The sequence below is a fragment of the Amblyomma mixtum genome, chromosome 9 (genome assembly GCF_055824585.1).
Source record: "Amblyomma mixtum isolate Tamu chromosome 9, ASM5582458v1, whole genome shotgun sequence".
Taxonomy (NCBI): domain Eukaryota; kingdom Metazoa; phylum Arthropoda; class Arachnida; order Ixodida; family Ixodidae; genus Amblyomma; species Amblyomma mixtum.
Genome location: NC_143020.1, coordinates 99386325 through 99401386, shown reverse-complemented (window position 1 = coordinate 99401386; position 15062 = coordinate 99386325). Strand labels below are relative to the sequence as shown.

General features: G+C 49.1%; 2 non-coding genes across 2 annotated transcripts; both read left to right on the top strand.

Moving 5' to 3' along the window:
- The first annotated feature begins 2782 nt into the window (after positions 1-2782).
- Positions 2783-2854, top strand: TRNAH-GUG (transfer RNA histidin (anticodon GUG)). The gene has a single exon. It is a non-coding gene; the product is annotated as a tRNA-His (tRNA).
- Positions 2855-2982: 128 nt separating this feature from the next.
- TRNAH-GUG (transfer RNA histidin (anticodon GUG)) lies at positions 2983-3054 on the top strand. The gene has a single exon. It is a non-coding gene; the product is annotated as a tRNA-His (tRNA).
- The last annotated feature ends 12008 nt before the right edge of the window (positions 3055-15062 follow it).

Sequence of the window (15062 nt, the reverse complement as noted above, 5' to 3'; positions counted from 1 at the left end):
GCGCTAGGACCAAGGAAACCAGCCAAGTTCAGCTGGTACCTCTGGAAATGCAACGCTAAGATCCTCGATGATGAACAGTATGTGAAGGAAATAAAAGAAAGAATTGGAGATCTACTAGCGAGTGAACCGCAGTGTTATGTTCAAGCATGGGAAGATTTTAAGCAAAATGCAAAAATAGCAGCCATTGAAAGAGCCAGTGAGCTGCGGAGAATACGGAAAAAAGAAGAAACTGCACTGCAAAGTCAGCTTGACTTTTATTTAAGTGTAGAAGCCATTGATCCGGGTAGGTTTGCGAAAGAAATAAAAGAAGTTAAAAGCAAACTAGAAATAATTGATACAGACAGATACAAAGGAGCTGTAGTACGCGCACGGGCGGAAAGGCTATATATGGGTGAAACACCGACTAAACGTGCCCTTTCAGACGAAAAAAGCTACGCGTCGCGCAATGAAATAAAAGCGATAAGATACAGAGATGAAGTTGTGCAAGACCAAGAACTGATACGCCGCGCTTTTGTCGACTATTATCAAGAACTGCTTGGTCACGAACCACAGATACTAGAAGGGTTTGAAAGAGATTTCCTTAGGCTAATGCCAAAGCTTGAAGAAAAGGAAAAAAACAAATCTTGAAGTGGCCATTATTGTTTCAGAAATAGAGTGGGCGATTGATGAATTAAGTGCAGGGAAGTCGCCAGGACCTGATGGCTTTGGCTCAGAATTTTACAAAGCATTTAAAACGGAGATAGCAGTAGCTCTTTATAACGTTTTCAAAGAAGCATACAGAGTTAAGAAATTACCGCCTTCTTTTAGGCAAAGCCACATTGTGTTGATCCCCAAAACAGATGACCAGGCTACGTTGTTGTCAGTGCGATCATATCGACCAATAAGCCTAACGAACACGGACTATAAGGTCTTTGCAAAAATTTTAGGCAGACGGCTTCAAAGTGTTATAGCTGAGCTTGTGGGACCGCACCAGACTTGTGGTATTAAAGGAAGATCCATTCTAACGAACATACACATAGCTAGAACCGTCCTAGAGTGCTGCGATGCCTTATGCGGGAAGGTAGCGATGTTGCAACTAGATCTGGAGAAGGCCTTCGATAGAGTTGCGCATAATGTCCTTTTCAGCATTTTAGAACACATTAACGTCGGTACAGTCCTGCTGGAAGGTGTAGAAATGTGTTACGCAGATATTTTTAGCGGGATTATAATTAATAAAACATTAACAGTCAGTTTTCAGATCAAGACCTCTGTCAGGCAAGGATGTCCTTTATCTCCATTGCTGTTCGCGCTCTACCTGGAGCCTTTCTGTTTGAAAATCATATCGTCCAGTGCAATAAAAGGTTTTCAGTTGGGCACAAGTGAAGTTAAACTGCTCTCGTACGCTGACGACATTGCGGTTTTCTGTTCTGACCAAGCAAGCATCAGTAAAGCTGTCAGCGTTGCGACTAATTTTTGCAAAGTGACAGGCAGCGTTATCAATTGGGACAAATCCTTAGGCTTTTGGCATGGAGAGTGGGACACTCCTCCTGCAGTCTTCGAAAGCATGCAGTGGACATTGGTTCCAACGAAATATCTAGGAATACCTTTAAACCACTACAAAGACACAAATGACTATTGGAGAAATGAAGCAGAACTAATAAAGGAAAAATCTACGAAGTTTGGAGGGCGAAACCTTTCTATATTCGCAAGGTCTACTGTGTGCAATATCTTTCTGGTAGCGAAGATCTGGTACGTCCTCCAGGCATTGTGTGCGACGAGAGCAAGCATTCAAAGGCTGCATAGAGTGCTTGCAGTGTATATATGGGGTTCAACATGGGAGCGTACGAGCCGTACAAATTTATTTCGCTCAGTGAAGAGCGGCGGACTGGGCTTGGCACACTTGTTTTTAAAACAGGTAGTATCTAGATTTCTCTTTGTGCGAGACCAAAGGAACGGTTTCCTTCGTACTGTGATCCAAACGCGACTTTGTAACATGATGCCAGGGTTCATAGTGTCTTCTGCCCAAGTCACTGGACCGAGTGTGCGAGGCTTCCTACGAGAAGTGGTCTGGGCTTTCCAGTTCCTCGCCGCGCGTTTTTCATTAGAGTATCTGAGCACCGTGGCTCGAAAGCAATTGTATAAAGCTGTTGTTGATGTATCTATGCCAGAACCACTGTATCGCACCTTTCGCTCAGCAGGGGCTGGCAAAGACGTACTGAAAAGAGTGAAGCGGATGCCAGTGCGGCCTACTGCGAAAACTTTTTTCTTTCATTTGCACACCGGAACTCTCCCCGTTAAACCGTGGCTTGAGCAGAAGGGCATCTTTGTGCCATGGACGATAGACTGCTTACCGTGCAGGCAACCAGAAACTATTGACCATATTTTTCTTGATTGTGAAGAAGCAACATTCTTATGGGACATATTGCAGCGCACTTTGAAAAAAGGTTTGCCGGTAACGCCATATGGCATCCGCTTCCTCCCGACCTCAAACCACGAAGGGGTGCCGCACGATATGATTATGGTACTATGTCTTCATAGCATATGGAAAACAAGAATGGCAGTGCACCACGCAGACGTAAATCCCCAACCTGCCAGAGAATACTTCAAGGAAAGTGTTGTACTTCTTCGTGAGGCTTTCAAAGTGCGGGCTGAACCACCAGAGTGGTTGCCTGTGTTAGATGACCTTGTCAACATGAAACGGTTTCAAATGCCCACGCTCGCCGAAAGCTGGCAAGCGTTTTGAACTTGTGAATATTGTGTGTACTTGTGAAAAAGGAAATAAAGAAAAAAAAAATCCCGGGCAGCCGTGATCGTATAGTGGTTAGTACCTTGCGTTGTGGCCGCAATAACCCAGGTTCGAATCCTGGTCACGGCATTTATTTTTTTCTCTTTTCCGACTCGGATCACCCCTGCTCTGCTCTCCATCCTCCTCCTCCTTAGTTCGTCAAAACCAGTTTGCATTGGCGCCGGTTCTTTCCCTATGCTGTCCGTCCCTACCGGGCAGCCGTGATCGTATAGTGGTTAGTACCTTGCGTTGTGGCCGCAATAACCCAGGTTCGAATCCTGGTCACGGCACTTATTTTTTCCACTTTTCCGACTCGGGTCACCCCTGCTCTGCTTTCCATCGTTCTCCTCTCTTCTTCGTCACAACCAGTTTGTCAGCCTTCACACCGGCTCTTTCCCTGTGCCCTCCGTCCCTCCCGGGCAGCCGTGGGATTCTACTTCCGGCCACCGAGCGTGACGGACGTGTGTATCATGGGCTCCCAAGGAGCGGATTTAGCGGCCCAGCCGGGCCGCGGTATCAGGAGTACGATCAAACCGAACGAGGACTACCAGCTGATTTTGCCGCATTTGCCAACAGGTTCGAGCGTTTTGCATACTGATTTTTTGCATGGCGACGTCCAAGCCAGGCCATACCGTGTTGAAAACTTTCGTGACGCTCTTGAGCGTCTGTCATTGCTGCCGGAAGTGGTTGCCCTCGGGGCATATCAGATGAATCATGTTTGGGCCGTGACATTCTGCAATGAAGAAGGAAAAAAACAAAATGCTACAGGCGGAGGCGTTCAACGTCAAGGACCACCGCTGTGTGGTCATTGACCCATGCAACCAGGGCGTCAGGCTGAAGCTGTTCTGGCTGCTACACGGCGTGAAAGATGACGACGTGAAGGCAGCTCTGGCGGCTTTTGGAAAAGTGACCGACATAACTCGGGACAAGTGGAGAGTCAAAGGCTGCGTCGACAAGTCGTCTACTACGCGCTCAGTGACAATGAAGCTGAAGGTGGGCGTTACCATCGAGGACTTACCGCACCAGCTGCGTGTTGGAGAGGACGTCGCACTCGTCCACGTTCCTGGCAGAGCACATACGTCGGGAGTGCCGTGTGCCACGTTGCGGGCTCTGTCGTCGCTTCGGCCACGACGACGCCCAGTGCGTACGAACATATGCTACCGTAGCTGGGCATTACCATCGATGACTTACCGCACCAGCTGCGTGTTGGAGAGGACGTCGCACTCGTCCACATTCCTGGCAGAGCTCCGCTCTGCCTCCGGTGCCGCGGCACCGGACACATACGTCGGGAGTGCCGTGTGCCACGTTGCGGGCTCTGTCGTCGCTTCGGCCACGACGACGCCCAGTGCGTGCGAACATATGCTACCGTAGCTGGTCCTGGTCGTAGGGATACTACTGAGGAGCATTTTATGGACGAAGTCGACGCGGTAGAGGCGACCCGTGAGAGTCGGGAAGACGCAGTACCGAAAAGCATAGCCTCAGAAAAAGCAACGCTTCCCACGGAACATGAGGCTGCCAACTCAGAAGAACCACCTGTGCCTGACGCCAGAACTGAGGCGGACGCGGGAAAAGCAGATGATGCTGCGGTAGGTGCAGCTGAGACAGTTTTGGAATCGACCGACGGGAAGGACGTTGACACGGAGATGCCCGCGGCGTCAACTTTGCCAGCGAAGAGGACACACGACGAAGCTGATGACAAGGCGACGTGCTATGACGGGACGGACCATGAGGACCCTCTTCCCAAAGCGCCTCCTGTTCGACGTGCGGCCTACAAGCCCAAGCCGAACATCCCTCCTGATCGTAGGACTTCGTCGGGTGTCCCTCCGCCTTAGCGGAGGTTTCTTGCAGGGTCTTCGTGTTGGTAACCCGGTCTTCGATCGGGTTCAGTGCTGACACCGCCGTACTTTGCAAGCTGGAAGGATTTTTGATGAGGTGAGCTGCAAACCGATGTCACTTTGAGAGTGGCGAATCCCAACCATTTAGATGGCGCCTCAACTAACATCTAGCTTGCGTATTGCCACACTAAACGTGAGAGGTCTTTCTGCGCGAAGAAGGCAAAATCAGCTTAAACGTCTCTTGTTCGAAAACGAAATCGATCTGTTGGCTGTTCAAGAGACAAAAATTGAAAGCGAAGAGTTGACAGATGCGATTTCTGACATTTACCGTGCACAGTTCAGTGTTTGCGTGTCCCATGCAAAAGGAAAGTCGGGAGGGTGTCTGATTTTAACTAGAAACTGCAAAGTTGCTGTGGAAACTGTATTTTCATGTGAAAGTGGCCGGATTGTAGCATGCGATTTTTACTTTTCTGGTGTAGAGTGGAGAGCGGTGTGTGTATATGCACCTAATAGAATTCCCGAACGAGATGCCTTTTTTCGCCGTGTTCAACCTTTCCTGCTGACAGAAAAGCGTGTACTATTGCTTGGAGATTTTAACTGTGTGTGTAGACCTGAAGATAGAACAACGAACAAAACCCTGCAGGACACGAGTGCCGAGCTGCTGTCTGAGATGATTAATGAAGCAGAATTGGAAGATATTGGCATTATAATGCAAGGTTCAGAACAAGCACAGTACACGGATTTCCAAGGCGTTAGTCACGCAAGGCTGGACAGAATTTATGTTCCTTCTGAAGTTGTGCTCTTGTGTTCCCAGTACCAGACTGTGCACGTCAGCTTCAGTGATCATTCTTTAGTCGTGATCACACTGGGGGAGAGGAAAAGGACTGTCAAGTTTAGTTGGGAATTATGAAAATTTAATGACTCATTGTTGGAGGATGACGAGTTTAGCAAGAAACTAAAAGACTCAGTCAAAAGCTTGTTAGAAAAAGAGACAGACTTTATACAAACATGGGAACAATTTAAATGCGATGTGAAAGTGGCCGCTATAGAAAGAGCATGTGTTTTAAAGCGTAAAGAAAAAGAGCAAGAAAAGGAACTTCGTACCGAGCTTGATTTTATGCTCAGCATGGAAGGCGTCAACCCGGGGTTGTACAGACAAGAAATAAAAGAGACCAAAACTAAGCTTGAACTAATAGATGAAACGAAATATCGAGGTGCTGTGATAAGGGCACGCAGCGAAAGATTTTGGCTTGGGGAGACGCCCACAAAAAGGGCGCTCAGCGACGAAAAACAGTATGCAGTTTCGAAAGAGATAAAGGAAATTTGTTATCGCAATGACGTAACTTCCGAATCTGAGGTGATTGAAAGGGCGTTTCTGGAATATTACCAAAACTTGTTCAACCTTAAAACGTCTGATGTTGATCATTACAAAACTGCATTCCTGTCGCTAATGCCAAGAGTCGAGGAGGACCTGGCGCAGGTACTTGAGGAGCCCATAACGGCAGCAGAAATCGAAGCTGCAATACAGCAGCTGAGCTTGAACAAGTCGCCTGGGCCGGACGGCCTCGGTGCCGCACTTTACAAGGCTTTGAAAACAGAAATGGCAATAGCATTACAGCGCGTAATAAGCGAGTGTTACGAAAGAAAGTTAACTCCGCCGTCTTTTCGAACTTCCCACGTGGTGTTGATCCCAAAATCGGACGACCCGAGTAGGTTGCAGTCAGTTGAGTGTTACCGCCCAATAAGCTTAACTAACGTAGACTACAAAATTTCTATGAAAGTGCTAGCCGGACGACTCCAAACAGTAATTAAAACCCTTGTTGGCCCACACCAGACCTGCGGCATAAAAGAAAGATCCATTTTTACTAACATACACGTAGCTAGAAGTGTCCTTGAATGCTGTGATGCAACGGAGGGTCGTGTCGCCATGATGTAACTGGATCTGCATAAAAGGCGACCCACATGGAGCGAACTTGCGCTGCGGATTTTGAGCGGCGCGGCGGAACGCGGACGCACCGCCGCTGTGCCGCACCACAAGAGGCGGAAAACGGGCGGCTGCCGCCAAACCGCTGCCGACAAAAAAAAAAAAAAAAGATTTGTAAGCTTACTCTAAAGCCATTGTTTATTGGAGGGCGCATTCTCACTTTTTAGTTCAGCGTAAGCTATCTCCCCTCTCCACTCCACCCCCACTCGGTATCACCCTGCGCGCCGAGCCACCGGCAGCTGCTGCTAGCAGAGACGCAAAAATAGACTCAGCCTATAGTAGCGCCATCTGGTCCTCGGGACAGGAACCATTATTGTAAACTAACCGGCTCTCCTCTTAAGCCTAGAAGTGGGAGAATCGTCACTCTAAATAAAAAACTAAGGCAAATTTATCACTTATAAGTTTTATTATAGGCAAGGCGAGACGAAGCGAAAGACCGGTGCTCCATTTACGGCCAGTGAACGCAGTGAAAAAGGCAGCAACAACGAGAATTCAGTCCAAAGCGAGGGGTCCGGCTTCGAAAGGCGCCGCCATGTTTGTCGCCGCGCTCGGGCGGAAGCTAGATGCGGGAAGAGAGCGCCCTCATTGGTCCGCGCTGACAGCCCGCATTCGCCGCTTCCGGTGAGCGGCTGACCGCCGGGCGAACGTATCTAGCACTACTTGGTCGGCGGCGAACGGCCGCCGGCGGCCAAGCGGCCGCCGCCGGGCGGCCGTACGCAGGTTTTCCGCGAGAAAACCGCTCCATGTGGGTCGGGCTTAAGGCGTTTGATAAAGTTGTGCATGAAATTTTGTTCGTGCTTTTGGAACATGTGAATGTAGGATGTATCATCACTGATGGCGTGAAAATGGTTTATGATGGCTGTACATCAAGGTTCATAATTAATAACCGCCTGAGTAATAGTATTCCTGTCTTGTCGTCAGTGAGGCAGGGTTGCCCTCCTTCTCCACTGCTTTTTGCCCTTTACCTGGAGCCCTTTTGTTTAAAGCTGTTAACTACGCAAAACATTCGAGGTTACGCCTTTTGTCATAATGAAGTGAAGGTATTGGCATATGCAGATGATATAGCAGTGTTCTGCAGAGACCAGGAAAGCGTGCAAGAAGTGGTGAGAGAAGCCGTAAATTTTTGTGATGCAAGTGGCTGCGCGATAAGCTGGCAGAAATGTTTTGGTTTTTGGCATGGAAAGTGGCAGGCCACGCCAGAAGTACTCTGTCGAATGAAGTGGGTAGACACGCCAGGAAAGTACTTCGGCGTGCCGCTAACCAACTACAGAGAAAGCAAAGAATATTGGGCCCATGAAACCGAACGAGTCAAAGCTCAGACAAGCAAATGGGGCGGTCACAACTTTTCCATGTTCGCAAGAGCTACGGTGTGCAACATGTTTTTAGTAGCGAGGATTTTTTACGTTCTGCAAGCGTTAACTTTGCCAAGGACTTCAGTGCAAAGGTTGCACAGAGTGTTTGCAACATTTATTTGGGCGTCAACATGGGAACGTACCAGCCGATGCAATCTGTTCCACAAGGTGCGGAACGGGGGGCTAGGGTTGTCAAATTTATTTCTGAGACAGATAGTCGCTAGATTCTTTTTCTTGCGTCAAGATAATGATTTTCTGCGAACTGTTATACAAGTGCGATTGTCAGAATCACTGCCTGATTATGTTGTGTCATCTATGTCTGCAGGGCGGAGTGGGTTAAGTGCTTTTTTGCAAGAAGTTGTTGCAGCAGTCCGTATTCTTCGGTCAAAATTTTCCGATGAGTATCTAACCATTGTAACAAGGAAAAAGATGTACAAGGACCTGCTTGATGTGTTTCTGCCAGTGCCTGTTTATCGCAGTGCTTATCTTCTGAGTCCCGAAAGGGATGTGCTAAAAAGAGTCAAAAGAATGCCGGTGAAGCCTTCAGTGCGTTCTTTCTTTTTTCAATTGCATACTGGAACCCTCCCAGTGAAGCCATGGTTGCAAAGCAAAGGCCTTTTTGTACCTTGGTCAGTAGAGTGTCTTATTTGCAAGAAAGTGGAAACTATAGAACATATCTTTCTCGACTGTCATGACGCTGTTTTTCTTTGGGATGTGTTGAAGCGCACACTGAAAAAAGATTTCCCCCTGACTCCTTTTGGAATACGCTTCCTACCATGTGCAGAGCCAGGTGAAGTGCCTTGCGACCTGCTAATGTTGCTCTGTATGCACAGCCTATGGCGTACGCGAATGGATGTCAGGCATGAACATGTTGTGAATCCGGCTCATCAGTATTTCATTGAGAGCATCATGTATACTCAGGAAGTTTTCGGACAGCAAGCTCCTCAGCCTGAGTGGCTGCCTGTCCTCGACAAACTAAAATCATTTAACCCATTTTATCATCGTGCACTAGCTAGAAACTGACCTGTGCTTTTATTGTCATGTCATTGTATTTTTGTTTTGTTTGCCCGGCCAAGTCGGTAATAAAGAAAAAAAAAATCTCGGGCAGCCGTGATCGTATAGTGGTTAGTACCTTGCGTTGTGGCCGCAATAACACAGGTTCGAATCCTGGTCACGGCAAGTTTTTTTTCCCCCACTTTGACCACCCCTGCTCTCCATCCTCCTCCTCTCTTCTTCGTGACAACCAGCTTGTCTGCCTTGGCGCCGGCTCTTTCCCCGTGCCGGCCGTCCCTCTCGGGCAGCCGTGATCGTATAGTGGTTAGTACCTTGCGTTGTGGCCTCAGTAACCCAGGTTCGAATCCTGGTCACGGCAAGTTTTGTTTCCCCCACTTTGACCACCCCTGCTCTCCATCCTCCTCGTCTCTTCTTCGTCACAACCAGCTTGTCTGCCTTGGCGCCGGTTCTTTCCCCGTGCTGTCCGTTCCTCCCAGGATTCCACTTCCGGCCACCGAGCGTGACGGACGTGTGTGTCATGGGCTCCGTAGGAGCGGCTTCAGCGGCCCAGCAGGGCCGCGGTAACAGGAATACTGCTTCAGACAATGATTACCAAGTTGTTTTGCCTAGTTTGCCAACAGGGCGTTTTGTTTTGAACACCGTTTTTCTACATTGTGATGTTAGCGCCCGCCCGTATCGGGCAGAAGATTTTCGCGACGCGCTCGCCGAGTTATCGCTCCTGCCGGAAGTGATTGCTCTCGGAGCCTACCGCATGAGCCATGTGTGGGCGGTGACTTTCAAGGACGAAGATGCGGTGAAAAAGATTGTCAGCATGGGTGAGCTGCGGGTGAAAAAGTGAATCGTAATTGATCCTGCCAACCAGGACGTTCGCATGAAAGTGCTCTGGCTGCTGCACAGCGTGCCCGACGAAGACGTGCGGCTTGCCTTCGCGCCGTACGGGAAGGTCAGAGACGTCGGCCGAGAGCGTTGGCGGGTGCATGGCCTAGCAGATAAGGGCTCTACTACCAGACTGGTCACTTTGAAGTTGAAGCCGGGAGTAAAGCTGGACGACCTGCCGCACCAGTTGAGCGTCGCCGGCGATTTGGCCCTCGTGGTCGTGCCAGGCAGGGCTCCGCTCTGCCTTCGGTGCCGTGGCACGGGCCACATTCGTCGTGACTGTCGCATCCCTAAGTGCAGTGCATGCCGACGCTTCGGTCATGAGAGCAGCCAGTGCGAGAGGACGTATGCCAGTGTAACAGGACCGACAACCATGGACGACGCCTCAAACCTGCTCATGGACGAGGCTGACATGGAGGAGGCAGCAACGGCGGCAAGTGTGACAAAGAAGGTAGCCGAAAAGGCGGCGATTCCACTGCCGCAGTAGGGGCAACCCGGAACTGAAGCGGTTACTGCAGAGCTGAAACAACCGCCTTCGCAGGAGTCTTCGACAGTTCCGAGTGCCGAGCTGAAGACCTCAGTTGATTCTGAGGCGTCTCCTAGCACTTCAGAACCCGAGATTATGGACGGCCTTAGCTATTCAGCCAGCCTGCTGGCGGGGAAACGACCACACGACAAGACCCGACGAAGGAGGACGGCGGGGGCGGAGACGAGCCACCGACCAAAGCCCCAGGTATGCGGAGGTCTACCTTGAAGCCGCGACCGAACATTCCGGTCGATTCGCGGCAGGCGGGTAAACCGCCTCCGTAAATTTGGTTGGTCTAGCTAAGGTGGGTTGGGCGGGGTTTCCGTAAACGCCATGGCCCTCATCCGGAGAGGTTCGTTTTTTGTGCACGGGCTAGGAAAGAGGCGCGAAGTTTACTCTGAGTGCCATTTTTGTTGGGTCGAGTTTTATTTTTTTTTCCCCTGGCCTTCGACGCGCTTATCGCCACAGTATCATGAGCACAGACCCTTGGGCTATTGTAATGGGCACCATTCTACCGTGTAGCCATGGCGGTTAATATCGAAAGAGCGCTACAGGTAGCGACGTTAAACGTACGGGGCCTCGGAGCAAGACGACGACAATGCCAGCTTAGTCGCCTTCTGTTAGATAATGACTTGCATATACTGGGAGTCCAAGAGACGAAAATTGAGAGCCAGGAGCTCACCGACCGAATGGTGTCCAATTTTCGTGCTCATTTCGACGTGTGTATTTCTCACGCGACTGGTGGATCAGGTGGTTGCGCCATATTCATACGCAACAACTTTGGAATCTGCGTGCAGTCAGTATTTTCATGTGACAGTGGACGCCTCTTAATTGCTGATATCGTCTTTGGCGAATTGGAGTGTCGCGTCATCTGTGTATACGCGCCGAATATTGACATGGAACGGCGGGCATTCTTTGAAAGGCTTGAGGCGTACCTAAACTGTCAGAAAGTGATAATACTGCTAGGCGATTTTAACTGTGTTTGCATTGTTGATTACCGCGCAAAACATTCGCGTGTTCGTGACAAGAGTGCAGAATTTCTTAATACACTTGTGCACGAATATGACCTTGAAGACATTGGCAGCGTTTTCGCCAGCGGTACTCGTCCGCAGTTTACACACTTGCAGCAAGACAGCCATGCAAGGTTAGACAGATTATATGTCTCTGCCGAATTGATACCCTTGTGTAGCGAGTACGAAGTCAAACCCATCGCATGCAGCGATCACTGCTTGGTAACGGCCACCTTTGGAAAGACGCAGAAAAAACGAATCTTTAGCTGGAACTTGTGGAAAATGAATGCGCAGCTGTTGGATGACGAAGCTTTTGTCGACGCTGTAACGAAAGAACTGAAAAATTTGACTGCAAGCGAGCCAGAAAGTTTTGCCATTCGCTGGGAAGATTTTAAGCAGAAAGTAAAAACAATGGCTATTGAAAGAAGTAGTGTCATTCGACGCGATCAGAAAGAAGCAGAGACAAAGCTTCGCCAGCAACTGCAGTTTTTTGTTAGTATGGAGAATGTCGAACTTGGTCTGTGTGTTAGCGGAATAAAGGAAGTGAAAACTGAACTTGAACGGATGGATTCGGAGAAGTACAAGGCGGCAGTAGTGAGATCAAGGTCCGAGAAGCTGTGGGCGGGAGAAATGCCAACCAAGCGGGCTCTCTCAGATGAAAAGAGATACGCATGTCAAAAAGAAATCCGCCAGCTAGCTATAGGTGACAACATCACGTCTAACAGAAATGAAATTAAGCAAGTGATTGCCGAGCACTTTAAAGAAATTCTAGGTCATCCACGGGACCTTAAAGATTGTTTCCAAAAAGAATTCCTTCCGTTGATGCCAAAGCTTGACGAAGAAGTAAGGACACAGCTAGAACAACCAATCACACCAAGTGAGATAGAATGTGCAATAAATGAGTTGGCCGTTGGGAAAGCACCTGGGCCGGATGGCTTAGGGGCCATTTTCTATAAAACCTTCCGGTCTGAGGTTGCCCAAGTTCTTTATCATGTTGTTAGCGAAGCGTATGACCAGAAAAGACTACCCTTGTCCTTCACAACCTCACATATCGTGCTAATCCCGAAGAATGATGATGCTCAGAAACGTTTGTTGCCAGGCTCATATCACCCAATAACTCTTGCTAACGTCGACTATAAAATATTCACTAAAGTTCTAGCAAAGCGACTGCAAGGCGTTATTAAAAAGTTGGTTGGACCGCACCGCATCGCGACGAATGTGCACGTGGCTCGAAGCGTGCTCGAGTGTTGAGATGCGCTGGGCGATCACGTCGCGATGATGCAGCTCGACCTGGCAAAAGCCTTCGACCGCGTCTCGCACAAGGCCTCTGCATACTTGAACACACGAATTTGGGCAGTGTGATTACGGTAGGCGTCACGATGGCGTACAAAAAATGTACAACGCGTATTATTGTTAACGGTGCGCTCACTGATAACTTGTGCGTGCTCTCGTCGGTGAGACAGGGATGCCCCCTGTCACCACTGCTGTTTGCCGCTTATCTTGAGCCACTCTGTTTGGCGATTGAACATAATGCGCGCATAACATGTTACAGACTACAGGCTGCCGAAGTCAAAATTCTGGCGTACGCGGATGACATCGCGGTGTTCTGCGCCAGCAAAGATAGCATTAGGGAGGCAACTAATATCGTCGAAAAGTTTTATGATGCGACTGGAGCCCAGATAAACTGGGATAAAAGTCATGGCTTCTGGCATGGCGATTGGGTGGACACACGAGAAGCCTTTTGTCGGCTGACCTGGTCAATGGTGCCAACAAAGTACCTTGGTGTGCCTCTCGGAAATTATCGCGACCCTGAACCGTACTGGAGAGATCAAGCCTTGAGGGCTAAAGAAAAGGCGAACGGGTGGCAAGGCAAGCAACTGTCGATGTTTTCTAGAGCCACTGTCTGCAACCTTTTTCTGATATCTAAAATCTGGTACGTCATGAATGTGTTGTGTGCGGCGAGGATGAGCATTCAAAAAATGCACCGAGTTTTTGCTATTTTTATTTGAGCCTCGACTTGGGAGCGGTCCAGTCGAACGAATTTGTTTTTGCCTGTGAAGAAAGGGGGTCTTGGCCTGGCTCACTTGTTTGTGCGACAAATCATGGCACGCTTTGTTTTTTTACGGGACCAGAATGATATCTTTCTGCGCACAGTTATACAAGTGAGGCTGTGTAGACTTCTCCCTGGATTCGTCGTTTCGTCTGTTCAAAATATGTGCGGAAGTGTGACTGGATACCTGCATAAGTTGTCTTGTCGTATAGGCTGTTGAATGTACGTTTTTCCCAGCAGTACCTGTCAACCGTTACAAAGAAAAAACTCTACAAAGACCTTGTAGATGTCATGCTCCCTGTACCTTTGTACCGTTCTCCACATCGCGGTGGCCCAGGACAGGACGTCCTAAAAAGAGTGAAGAAAATGCCTATACTACCCTCAGCCAAATCGTTCTTTTTCAAGGTGCATACAAACACCCTCCCAGTTAAGACCTGGCTTCAGGATAAAGGACTCTTCATTCTCTGGAACACTGACTGTTTTTTATGCAAGAAACCCGAAACAATAGAACACTTATTTCTAGACTGCTGGGACGCGATCTTTCATTGGGATGTACTCCAAAGAACTTTAAAAAAACAGTTACCCCTGGATCCGTACGGCATACGTTTCTTGCCTGTAAATACCTCAGAGGAAATACCTTATGACCTCATTATGGTCCTGGGCCTCCACGCGGTGTGGAAAACACGAATGCAGTTCGAACATACGGACTTGATTGTTACCCGGTTCGAGAACATTTCATTGAGAGCGGTGTGTGCTTAAGAAATGTGTACAACGCACTGCCTGATCCACCGCAATGGATATCTGTACTTGATGAATTAATGTCGCTCAAAAAGTTTTAAAGTCGTGTTGGCCAAAGTGTGGCCGCCACGTTTAATTTCTTGTAACCTCTTGATTTGAACGTCAAAATCGGAAATAAAGAAAAAAAAAGTCCGTTTCTCCCGGGCAGCCCTGATCGTATAGTGGTTAGTACCTTGCGTTGTGGCCGCAATAACCCAGGTTCGAATTCTGGTCACGGCAAGTTTTTTCCCCCACTTTGACCACCCCTGCTTTCCATCCTCCTCCTCTCTTCTTCGTCACAACCAGCTTGTCTGCCTTGGCGCCGGCTCTTTCCCCGTGCCGTCCGTCCCTCCCGGACAGCCGTCATTCCACTTCCGGCTTCCGTGGGAGACGGTCGTGTGATGGGAAGCTCTGAGCGCGCTTCGTTATCGGTCATGTCTGGCCGAGGTTTCGGTGAGCGACGCCCACCAGTGGGCTATCGCTTAGTTTTGCCTACGCTGCCTTCGGGAGACGCAATGAAGACAGCGGTTTTCCTTCACTGCGATATTGCCGGGCGGCCTTATCGCATACAGGATTTTCGTGAGCCTTTGGAAACTGCCGGTGTTCTACCTTTCGTGGCTGGCATTGGGGCCTTTCAAATGTCGCATGTGTGGATGTTGAAGCTGAAAACTGCGGAAGCGAAGGAACGACTGCTGAAAGAAGGAGCACTTGAAGTGAAAAAACGCTATTGTGCGGTCATAGACCCCAACAAACGTGAGTTGGCCTTCAGGGTGCACTGGGTGCCCTTCTACGTGTCGAATGAATCTGTGCAGAAGGCTTTTGAAGAATTTGGAGAGGTGACAGACGTCAACCGCGAGCAGTGGAACAGTCCCGG